General features: G+C 43.8%; 1 long non-coding RNA gene across 2 annotated transcripts in view; it reads right to left on the reverse strand.

The window, feature by feature from the left end:
- Nucleotides 1–13,064, reverse strand: part of LOC134810683 (uncharacterized) — a 364,401-nt gene that overhangs the window by 207,648 nt on the left and 143,689 nt on the right. For both annotated transcript variants that reach the window (XR_010159288.1, XR_010159287.1), the window contains exon 2: nucleotides 9,686–9,784. This is a non-coding gene — a long non-coding RNA (uncharacterized LOC134810683). The remainder of the gene's footprint in view (nucleotides 1–9,685; nucleotides 9,785–13,064) is intronic.

Raw genomic sequence — 13,064 nt, forward strand, 5'->3', positions numbered from 1 at the left:
GGCAGCCTGCACATCAAGAGTTTTAAAGACTCCACCACCAACCCTGCTGTGCTCCTAACGTCAAGCACCACAGCCTCAGAAAACACCATCCACATTAAGCCAGGGGGAGAGTTACATAAACAAAGACATGCAATTCATCCCGTGTCACTAGCTATTCATGCCCACTGCTTTTTGGCTGAACTAAGGGGAACCGGGAGGTAGGAAAGTCTGGAAGTGAAATTGATAAACAAAGAACAAATCCAGAAACCATGAACCAGAGCCAGAAAAGCTACCACCACAGCCCAGAGGCCAGCACTTTGTTGGGACTGTCCTGGCAGGAAGCAAAGGTGCTCTATTAGAGGGCCTGGGAACTAAGCTCCCGGGGATGCAATGTATACCTATGGATTTAGGAGGGTCAGAAGCCCTTAAAGGGCAAGAACTCTGCTCATCTGCTTGCTCTCTCTGCTCAAGAGGAGCCCCACATGGGAGACAGAGTCCTGTAGTGAGATCAGGTGACTGCAATGAAAGCAATAAATGGGAAATTCTGGAAACTGATGACCAGCGTGTTTGTTTATATTTTGCCCCTGGAACAGGGAGACCTTTGAATGTCTCCTCTGCTCAGGGCGTCTGTTTTCCACATGTCCCAACACTGAAAAAAGGGAAAAAGAAAAAACAAAATGGACTTTTTTTGGGACGCAAAGCCTATTGGTCAAACATCCCCTTTGCCTGGTGCCAGACATTTACCTTTCATGTAGTCATAGCCGTTTGGCATGAAAAACATTGGCCTATAAAGATGACTCTTTTTTTTTTTTTTTTTTTTTTGAGACAGAGTCTCGCTCTGTCACCCAGGTTGGAGTGCAGTGGCGCGATCTCAGCTCACTGTAAGCTCCAGGTGACCTTGTTGGAATAATTTTGCCATTATCTTTTCTGTGTTTTCCAGCCCAGCACTAAGTTAATTTAAAATAAATGACCACTTCAGTGTCTGTGCCATGTAAGATGGGGAGTAATTTCAAGGGAAAGATGCTTAACAGAGCAGTGAAATATACACTGACTGACACCTGTTTTACACAAAAATTCTGAGGCTTTATACAAATGTATCATTAAGTTGCAAATATTTGTTGAGAGCTGAGTTTTTGCTCCGTAAACAATCCCAGCTTATGAAGACCTTCGAGAATTGTCTTGATTTCAAAACGCATTTCATGATCTGTAAAGGGCAGGAAAAAAATGCAGAAAACCACTACAAATAATAATTCCCATGTTCAACATGGGGAAGTAATAATGTATTGGTAATCATTAGGCTTTCTGTTTATCTAGATTCTCTCCAAGGAGGGTGTATGAATCTGCAACAAAGTAGAGAATCATCTGGAAAACACAGTGGCTCTCTAAGTTAGCTCTCTGAACAAATGTGGGAGAGGCGGGGGATTTCTGTGTGTGTGCTTACACATCCCTCCTCCAACTGTTTGCTCGCTTTTCTCTTTTCCAATTTTTCTAGACATCGGCTGTTAGGCCCCAGTGCCAGCTAAATTTGGCAAGGATGGCATTTTTTTATTTCCACTTTCTTTTCCTAACTTATTTCTTTCATGTAGCAAATATGCATTGACTGCCATTACTGTCAGTGAAAATCTCAGAATAACCTCTGATTGAGTTCATACAGTGACTTTGGAACCAGAAATGAGCCAAAGATCTCATTGTTGGGCCTGATTCTGACCGCTTTAAGATTCTGCGAGCCATTAGGTCCCCAAAGTGCCAATTCTTTCATTTACTCTAAATGGCCACATCTCTCAGGCAATCTGGGTTAGCTGAATGCAAACCAATGCAGCATCACTTTTCATTGCTTTCACCTGTTTGGTTTTTGTCATTTCTTCCTTTGTAACATCAGTAAAATCTGTCCTTGTTTCCACATTCAATTGTACAGCTCCAGTTGGTAAGGTAGGTAGACCTATACTTACCTAGACATGTGAGAGGCCTGAGCAATGAATAATTGGGTGACCCTACAGACCAATACTCTTTAAAGATTTGCTCAACATTTATTTCATGAAAGCAGAGAGAAACTGATTTTATATTAATAAAATTGTATTCTTTTCTATTTTCAGTCATGTGGGATTCATTACTAAGGTCTTCAGAATGAAAAAAAAATGTTTTGTAAGCAAATTGAACCATGTAAAGATGTAGACAATAAATCCCTCTAAAATAAATTACTGAGACCCACTAAACAGTAGCATGTCATATATTATTGAATTTCAAAATAAGTTGCAAACACCAGCTTCTCACAACTGTCAACAAGAGCTGGTCTCAGGGTTAATGGAACAGACAGAACATGTAACTTGTACATACATGCATGTTGAAAGATACTCAAAGATGGCAGTCAAGGGCAAATCTTTCATTTCTACTGTACAGCAGGACCTACTTTAGTGGGAGCAGAATCGATTTACATTTGGCCAGTATGGAAGTCATCACATGGAAACCTGAGTTAGTCTGTACTATATTTCTAGGAGGGTTTACAGATTGACATCCGGGAAGCTCCCTACCCCGCCACTCCCTAAAGCTAGTTCTGTTCCCAGTCTAGGGCCTGCCCATCTAACATGAGGACTGCTACTGATTTTTCATCATTTACTTCTATGAATGAATAGGAGTTCCTGCCTCCATTTTCTCTCCCTTCAAATAAGTCCCATTTAATCTGGTTTACCTTGTCCTGGTTGCCATTCAGTCACTAAACCCAAAATAGGCTTTCCTGTGCTTCATACAGTTTGTGAAGAAGTGATGAAGAAAACACAGGCTCCCTGAATTAATACAGCTGCCATATCTATGGGATGTTTCTATGAGTGTACAGTCTGGACTCCCAGAGTTACAATGGAAATTGGCAACCTGTAAATGCCACTTCTGCAGGGCTGCATTGCGCCCCCTCCAGGGATAGTGAGAGGTCCTCACCACTGCAAGGCTTTCTTTTTTTTTTCAGTGAAAGCCTGTGTGGCTAGTTCCCTGTACTCCGAAGTGAAAAGATAATTAAGCTGATGAGATAATAATTTCATCCATCATATGTATCTTGGGAGGAGAAGAAATGAACTCTTCCCTTTAAAAATGAGGTAAATCCATTAAAAGCCTCTCTGTGATGAGCCTACTTAGAAACAGGTCACTTGCCTTGAAAGCACAGGTGAAAATTGTGCTGCATGAATACCCAAGAGCGTGCACACTGGCCAGAACAGCAAGAAGAGAATTGAGACCTAATCCTGCCTCTGACAGCTGACTGATCACCCATGGGCAGGCGCTCAGTCTCCTTGAGTCTGTTTCCTCATTTGTAACATAAGAAGAAGAATCTCTGTCAATTTCAGTATCTTTGAGATGCTTGGTTTAGGGGGAAATATATATATCATAAGCCAACTCTGTTTTCTATAACCTCCCTTATTTCAGATGGGACATCGGTAAGTGAACTAAGTTAATTCTTTTTCAATTAATCACTCCAGGAAAAATGATGTACCTTTAACGCAAAGAGAAACTCCAAAGCTGGTGGTTTTATTGAAAAGAAAAAAAAAGTTTTTACAATATTGAAAAACCTTTGCAAGAAAACAGTGATGATGGCTTAACTTTCTTGTTTGTTGATTTATCATCTCTACCCAATTCACTCTCATCTCCCTTTTTAAAGGAAGTTCTGAGGCTGCCCAAATGTGAATTGGGTAAAGAACCCCTTTTCTATCTTTTCTTCTCAATTTACTTCCCGATTGACTCAGGCATAGGCTTCACTCCCCAGCCCACTCCCAATGCTGAGACACCCCTTATGCCAAGAGCCTTCCTTCTCTCCTGCCTCCCCTTCCCCACCTCTCTGTGGTTTAGGGAAGGATAGGGTGCCATGCAGCATGGTTCCATCAAGCCATGCCCACCTCTGCCCACCTCCCTCCCTCCCAGCTCCCCTCATCACACTCCAAAGGGAAGGTGGATCTTCTAGCCTGATTAGTTCGGCCAGAAGACATTCACTGGGCCATGCTTATTATCTGGATGAGGGAAGGGGGCATTCAATGCCTTAAAAGCAGAAGCCCTTAGCCTCCCTTGTTCCCCTCTCTGTTAGGTCCTACTTCTGGCCTTCATGTGCTCATGAAGCCTAGGAGGGCCTGGCCCTGCAGGACACACTAGCCAGCCTCACTCTTTTCAAGACCAAGAGGCTGAGTAGACAAGGAGGCTCTGGGGCCCAACAAGGCCCAGGAGTCATTCTCTCACTGTGTGTGTCCCCACCTGTCCTTCTCTGTCCCTGCCACACTCCCACCTACCTGCCCCTAAACATCCCCTAGGGCCCTTCTGTACTTCTCTCTCTATGGAGAAGCAGTTTAGCAAAGTAGTTATGAGATCAGGCTCTGGGCTGGGACTTGACTTGACTCATGCCTGTAATCCCAGCATTTTGGGAGGCCAAGGTGGTTGGATCACTTAAACCCAGGAGTTTGAGACCAGCCCGAGCAACATAGTGAGACTCCTGCTTCTGGCTCTACCACTTACCAGTTTTATGAGCTTGACAATATATTCCTCGAGCCTCAGTTTTCTCATCTGGAAAACTGGCACCTGGGTCATTGTTTCTGCTCCATTTAGAACAATGTCTGGCACATAATAGTCCACAAGTGTTAGCTCGTATTCTCATCAGCACTGCTCCTATCATTGGAAAGAAAGAAAGAAAGAAAGAAGAAGAAAGAAAGAAAGAAAGAGAAAGAGAGAGAGAAAGAAAGAAATAAAGAGAAAGAAAGAAAGAAAGAGAAAGAAAGAAAGAAAGAAAGAAAGAAAGAAAGAAAGAAAGAAAGAGAAAGAAAGAAAGAAAGAAAGAAAAAAAGAAAAAAAAAAGATGGGGTCTCACTCTATTGCCCAGGCTGGTCTTGAACTTCCAGCCTCAAGTGATCTGCCTACCTCAGCCTCCCAAAGTGCTGGGATTACAGGCATGAGTCACTGCACCCAGCTTCCTATCATTCTTTTTGAGTCCATGTGGCTGGGTAGGAAAGATGGCTCAGGGCCCCAGAAGAGCAGCATCCCCCACCTTCCTTTTCTACAGCACCCTTACATGCAGATTTAACTTGGTGATAGGTTAAACCAGGGCCTGTTTGCAGACCAACTGGCAGCCTCTTTCTCTCCTAAATGTCCTTCCTCCACACCACAGGCAGAGGGTAGTATGAACCACGGTCTGAAATGGGGGTCACTAAAAGATATCCCCCATATAGGCTCTGAGCCAAAACTGCATGATCTAACCCAGACTTTACCAGTTTTCTGCTGGGCTTCGGCTGGCACACTTATTATAAAGAGGTCCTTTATTCTCATTCTGCTATTGTTTTCCCAGACACTCTCCAGGTGACAGGAAAAGCGTTGTTACTGGGAGCCAGAATGGGGGCCTTCATGGGAATCTGGTCATAAAATTATCAATAAAGCAGCAAATCCACACCTTTATCTGTCATAAGCCAGGCACATACACAGGAACTCTTTTAGATACTGGGGGCACAAAGACCAATCGGGCTTATCATCCCTGACTTTGGGGAGCTGATAGTCTAACAGGTAAGATTATTTCTCTGCAGAGTGGTTCTCAAATGTTAATGAAAACCAGAATCCCCTGGAGGTCTTGTTAAGTTACAGATTTCAGGGCTCCAACTTCACCCTTTCTGATTCAGCAGGTCTTGGTGCTGAGAATTTGCATTTCTGACAGCTTCCAGGAAAGAATGATATTGCTGAGATGGAAACCACAGTCAGACCCGCTGCTTCACTGTGCTCTGAGCAAGCACAGAATGTCTGGGATTCTATGGTGCTACAGACTTTTACCTCTAAACTACAGGGCTGTGGGTCCACACCCAAATTATCCAGGGGCTAGGGAATATTTCCTGGAGTACACAAACCTGCACAGGATCCTAAAGGATATGTACGGATTAAGCCTGGAGTGGCTTTTGCGCCAGGTGCTCAGCCAAGTGATCTGGGCATAGGGATTATCATCATTAGAATGACTTGGAATATTGGAGTGCAGCTTCACCAGCCTTTAAGAAAGCCGAAGTCAATAAAACAAACAACCCCATCAAAAAGTGGGCAAAGGATAGCAACAGACACTTCTCAAAAGAAGACATTTATGCAGCCAAAAGACACATGAAAAAATGCTCATCATCACTGGCCATCAGAGAAACGCAAATCAAAACCACAATGAGATACCATCTCACACCAGTTAGAATGGCTATCATTAAAAAGTCAGGAAACAACAGGTGCTGGAGAGGATGTGGAGAAATAGGAACACTTACACTGTTGGTGGGACTGTAAACTAGTTCAACCATTGTGGAAGTCAGTGTGGCGATTCCTCAGAGATCTAGAACCAGAAATACCATTTGACCCAGCCATCCCATTACTGAGTATATACCCAAAGGACTATAAATCATGCTGCTATAAGGACACATGCACACGTATGTTTATTGCGGCACTATTCACAATAGCAAAGACTTGGAACCCAAATGTCCACCAATGATAGACTGGGTTAAGAAAATGTGGCACATATACATCATGGAATACTATGCAGCCATAAAAAATGATGAGTTCATGTCCTTTATAAGGACATGGATGAAGCTGGAAACCATCATTTTCAGCAAACTATCGCAAGGACAAAAAACCAAACACCGCATGTTCTCACTCATAGTTGGGAATTGAACAATGAGAACACCTGGACACAGGAAGGGGAACATCACACACCGGGGCCTGTTGTGGGGTGGGGGGAGGGGGGAGGGATATCATTTGGAGATATACCTAATGTTAAATGACGAGTTACTGGGTGCAGCACACCAACATGGCACATGTATACATATGTAACAAACCTGCACGTTGTGCACATGTACGCTAAAACTTAAAGTATAATAAAAAAAAAAAGAAAGCCAAAGTCCAATGCTGATTGTGCCATGACAGGCCCCAGAAACAACAAAGGAGATTTAGCTACTCATGGGTGTTTTGTGCCCTCCAGCATCCCAAAGGCCCCTGGTCCATACAGACCCTGACCAAGCCAGGGAATAAACCAGCAATTAGATCAAGAACAGATGAGGCAATCAGGGGGAGAAAATGGTCAAGGGAAATAAAAAGTGGAAGATTAGAAGGAAATATCAATAAAGCCAAAGTTGTGAGACAAATGGTGGGAATTTCAGTAGACCTGACATGCAGAGGAGATCCAGTTTAGGGGAATAAGCATAGCCTTTGAAATAGCATAGATCTGAGTTTAAATAGCAGAAGTAACTAGAATATAGTTAGTGCACAGTGATAGTTGTTGGATTAATTGGTATATGAAAGTATTTTCATATCTTATGAATTCAGTGGCCTTGGGAGAACAATGTACCTACCCTTTAGGGAGGTGGTAGATACCATCTAGAAAAGATGGTCTTTGATAAGCTTTTGGGCTCTAAGCTATGGGTCCTCTTGATCAATGCTTCTCAAACTATCTATGGAGGAGGACCTGTGGGGTTTCTTTTGTTGCTGTTGTTTCCTGTCATTCTAAATCCACATGTGGATCCACTGCACATGATGAGTATCTACAGGTGATTTTTTTTTTTCGAGACAGGGTCTTGCTCTGTCGCCTAGCCTGGAGTGCAGTGGCTTGATATCAGCTCACTGCAGCCTCCACCTCCCAGGATCAAGTGATCCTCCCACCTCAGCCTCCCAAGTGACTGGGACTACAGGCACTCACCACCACACCGAGCTAATGTTTGTATTTTTTGTACAGACTGGGTTTCGCCAGGTTGTCCAGGCTGGTCTCGAACTCCTGAACTCAACAATTTCCCCACCTTGGCCTCCCAAAATGCTGGGATTACAGGTGTGTGTCCCTGCTCCCAGCCTTACAGGTGATTTAACACATGAATTTGAAGGCAACCAAATAAATCTATACCTTGTTCAATAAAATGAACCAGCTAATCATGTACTTGGATATTGTAGCTTTGTCAAATTGCTACAGCAGAACTGCTAGATGTCAGATTTTGAAGAAAGCAGGATTCCACACAACTTCCTTTAGATACCAAAAATGAAATTTTGAAGTCTGGGGAGTTTTACTTGGAACCACAGTAAGCTAGAAATCACTCTAAGAAGAATTTCAAGCTCTATTAGAGAGGTTTTTAGTGTGCAGAGAGAAAACAAGAACAAGGAGAAACAAGAAGTCAGACACATCTTAGTCACTTCCCCACTCCCAGCACTGCTATCATCACCATACCCAAAAACCACCAGGCAAAAATCCCAGGGCAGGGAGAGGGCCTTGCTGATTGTAGTAGAAACATGCAGACACACATGGAAAAACCAGAGGGCACCAGGACCAGCGGCCAGATTTCATGACACAGTTGGGTGGGGGCTGCTGCATGCTTCTGCAGAAGCCCCAGGTCCTGCACAGCATCACACCCAGTTTGGCACACTTGCAGATGTGCACCTTGGCAGAGGGAGGAGCAGATGTGGCACCTGGAAAAGAGGTCACCTCCTCTGACCTTCTGACCTAACTCCAGTGTTGTTTGGGTTTTGCTTTCTTTTTTGAGACAGAATCTCACTCTGTTGCCCAGGCTGGAGTGCAGTGGCGCAATCTCAGCTCACTGCAACCTCTGCCTCCCATGTTCAAGGGATTCTCCTGCCTCAGCCACCTGAGTAGCTGGGATTACAGGCACGCACCACCATGCCCAGCTAATTTTTGCATTTTTAGTAGAGACAGGGTTTCACCATGTTGGCCAGGCTGGTCTTGAACTCCTGGTCTCAAGTGATCCACCACCTCAGCCTCCCAGCGTACTGGGATTACAGGCGTGAGTCACCATGCCCAGCCCTAACTCCAGTTTTCTTCCCACTCTTGGCTCCATTCTGCACCACACTGGGGGCCACCCAAATGTCCACAAACCCACTAAACTGTTGCTCCCTGGCCATCCTGGGGACCAGATAGATATACAGTGGTAGCCCGGGAGATGGCATGCAAGGTTCTGGATGCAGCCTCAGGGACGTTTACACAGGAATTTCAGAGTCCTGACTACCCGAAGGGTGGTCTAAGAAAAGAGCACAAACTCTTGGCCCCGTGGACTCCTCACTAGAAGGAAGGGGTGCAGCCAGAGGAACAGATAAGGAATGGCCTCCAATGTGCAGGGCCCAGGGCTGCACTCAGTTGGCTGGACTCAGTTGAGTGCACTCAGGGCTGCACTCAGTTGGCTGCACTCAGTTGCCTCGGGGCAATACAGAGAAAAGTCTAGACAGACAGCCTGAGCTGGCACTGGTGGTTTCTCATTACTGGTGCACTATATTCAGACAGTCTAGAAGTTCCCATGTGCCCTGGTTGGGGACACAGAGGTGGAGGGAGGAATGAGGACTAAGGAGGCCTGAGATGAGGAAGGCAAGCCCATCAAGAGCAGGAACCTTGAGACTGGAGACAAAAGCAAGGTCCAAAGCCAGCGACTGCTGATCCCAGCATGGGACCCAAAGCCAGACAGGACCAGTGACACCAACAGTGAAATCAAGAAGGACAGAGCTGGTATACTCAGTCAAGCAGGCCAAGACCCTTCCAGTAAAGCCAGCAAGGATCTAGAAAACACAAGCCGAAGAACTGCACGCCCATACACTGGGAGCCAGCCCGGAATGAAAAAGGGGGAAGGAAAGAAATTTTGAAAATTCAAGCATTTCTGTGGAAGGCAATGAGCTAACTTGAAAAAGGCAGTTTAAACTGGAAAAGACAGAGAAGTCATCATCATATCAACTGGGAAGCGGATGTACATACCCCTTTTGCCTGGCAGGGTGGGTCCCAAGAGCGAGGTCAGTTTCCAGTAGAGTTTCCCAACCTTTTTCACATGGTAGCACAGATGGAAAATGATAATACCTGTATAGAGCATAAAGGAAAGCAGTCAAGACAACTGGCTAGGGACTCCCAACCCTACCCAGGTTCCAAGAGGCAGAGGACATCAAGGTCTCTGCACCCCTGCAACTCAATTGCACCCCTGTGCCACAGAACATCAGTGAGGGGGCCTGAGTTACAGAAAACAAAGAACCTACATATTCCTCTGCACATACAAGTAATCGCTTGTAAACTTATAGACCCCAACTACAGGATGAATGAATGAATGAATGAAGAAATGAATCCATATCTTATCACTTCTGACTGAGTAACTTCTGTCAAGTTACTTAACTTCCTAGTTTCTCTGGGAAGAGTACAGATAATAATACCTGCCTTGAAAACTAATTTGTGAGGATTAAATGAGGCAATGTTAGCTTTGTCAATCAATGTGAGCTTTTTGGACCACTTCTCCTTATCCACTCTAAGCAGGCCATCCCAGGGAGACTAAAATAGCTAAAGGGACAAAGCTCAGCTTTTTGCCTCTGCCCATTAGGGCCCTTCCCTGGTAGGCCCTGGTACCCACAATTGCCTTGGGGTGATTTGTCTGGCTCTTGAGCTACAAATTGCTCTCACCTCCGCCAGCCTATTGTGTACCCATATGTTAAGTTGCTTTTTCTCTTGATTCATTCTTCCTTTGGCCCTCAGACCTTGTCCTCCTTGCCTTCACAGCCAACTGGTTCTCATTTTTCCCTCTCAGAACCTGCAGCCCCCTCTTTCCTTACAGTCTTCAGAGGAAAGGACCCTAACAATATATCCTGGATAGAGGTTCACAGTTTCAGGGAGAAGCTGATATCAGGAGCCTATGAGAATGCCTAGAGAATCCTGGCAGATCTGAAAGAAACTCTGTGACCTGTAAGAACACGACACTTCAATCCCAGCAATTACTTTCCCTAAAAAGTGCTACATCCTTTCCTGAATATTGGTTATAGCACCAAATAAATCAGCAAATCCATCATCGTATCTCCTTGTGGGACATGTTTTTCCCCGATGTCTATGAGTCGTCTCATTAAGTCAGCACTCAGAAAGCTCTGAGACTGAATATCCCCACTTATCCTGCACTTCAGCTATTAATGAGTAACAGCAATATAATTAAGGCTTTTCACTTAACGATGAATCAACCAAAGCACTTGGGAAAGATGTGACACTTACAAGAACATTTACATTTTTTGTGCTAAAATATTATTTTAAAACTGCACACTATATCACCAAAAACAGTTCTGGGTGGAATTAAACACCACATTTCATGTAACTTGGTGCCATATGTTTTGTTAAACCTTGTGCTCTTGAAATGTCTGAGTCTGCACTGGAACCGAGGCAAGAAGGGTGGCTCAATAGGAAGAAATATGTACATACATCAAGTGTGTTTTCAGTTCTTATGTGCCAAGAAAACTGGAACCAGTGTGAATGCATTAGATGACCCAAGTGGGTTGACAGGATGCAATGCCCTGAGGGTAATACATGAGTTCCTAGGAAGAACTGAGAGGCAGAAAAGTTCACCAACTTGACAAGAACATGGCTTAAGATACTGACTACTCAGTAAATTGCTTCTAATCTGCCCTTCCTGACAGCTCATTAGTTTCTTTCCCAAACATGCTATATGCTAGACTGCCTTCTCTGGGGCTGAGGAAAAATGAAGTGAACCTTATGAAATATAGAGTTGAGCCCCTCCTCTCCACAGATATCCAGAAGTATCATTGCTTAGGGAGCTCATACAGAGACAAATGGTGGCCGAACTCGATAAGGAATGGTATGGGGCTCACCGTCTCAGCCAAAAGTGCTCCCTAGATTTTAACATCTTTCACATTTTGCTCTCTCCTTTGAATTTATGACTTTAGCAAAGCAACTCATGCACGTAATTCAGAAATGCAACCTTTTTTTGTCGTGGGAGACAGGTTGAACAAATAGACTTATTTTAAATAAATGATTCCCCGTGAATTGTGCATGAAACATGGGGATGTCTCCTTTTTGGAAGAGTGTGGCTAACATTTTGTTCTTCTCATTGGAATGGAGTTTGTTTCTGCTGTGTTTCTTTCTTCTACTTAGCCGAGTTTTCCAATATGTCAGAGGCTGACATAGCGCACACCTATGGTTCAGTGACCCCTCTGGAATATTTGATTTTCGGGTGATCCATTTCTCCTTGGCCATATGATAAACTCAAATCAGGCTACTTTCAACAAAATGTTGTTGATTAAATCATTGTGTTGCAAATTAAGTTTTCTTCCCAACTTCCCTTCCTGGGGACAAGTGCCTACCGAATATTTTTGTAATGGTACTTAAGACTCTGAGGGATGGTGTATGAGTTCAAATATGAGTTCAGTTGTGTGTGACAGCAATGCAAAATAACACTGGTATAAACAAGATAGAAATATATTTCTCTCTCACATGAAAGTTGCCCTCAACCACATGACCCCAGATGACTTTTCATTAAGTCCTCATTCCAGCCAGCAGGAAGGGGAGAGAGAAAATATATTCCTTCCTTCTGAGATTGGTGAAATGTTACATTTCATTTCTACTTATATCCCATTGGCCCATACTTAGTGACATAGCCAGACCTGGCTGCAGGGAAGTCTGGGAAGTGTAGTTTTTATTCTAGCTTGCCTGATAATGTACTTTTCAGGCTACTATAGCTTGCCTGATAAATTACTTTCAGGCTACTAGTTTATCAAGGTAATTTCCCACATGACAACTGTGAAGTCAAAACAATCTGTGACTTTGGACCAGATTGGTATTGACTTTGGGCTGGTATTTGTGAAGGGTACTCCCTTCAATTTATAACTCTGGGGAGCAGCATAGACATAAAATACGGTGCTCCGTATTTTTGAATATGGATTTCTTAACCCAGGGAAAAGTCTATTTACAGAATGAAGTGCTTGAAGGAATTATCCAGATAATTCAAGGCAAAACATAAAGCTCTTAGAAACCAGACTTCTTGTTTTGAGGGACTTGAACCAGAAAAACCCTATGCAAGGAGTCTGACATTATCTTGAAGGCTGCTAAGTAAAACTCTCTTTGGCAGAAAAAAATCTATTTCAAGTAGCTGTGTCAGAGGCGTTCAAAACAAAGTGACTCCATCTTGAGTGCGGGTTACGAAAATGAGGCTGGGGCTGGCTGGGCTGCATTCCCAGAAAGGTATTCTTAGCCTCTAGATGTTTACGGTTAAAGGAACAAATTGATAATGTTTACTAAACAGACCCAGGCAAAGGCATTCCTAATTTTGCCGTAAAGATAATAATATTGATTCTTGCAAAATATAGTAATTACGAAA

Source organism: Pan troglodytes, chromosome 7 (genome assembly GCF_028858775.2).
Source record: "Pan troglodytes isolate AG18354 chromosome 7, NHGRI_mPanTro3-v2.0_pri, whole genome shotgun sequence".
In the NCBI taxonomy this organism is placed as follows: domain Eukaryota; kingdom Metazoa; phylum Chordata; class Mammalia; order Primates; family Hominidae; genus Pan; species Pan troglodytes.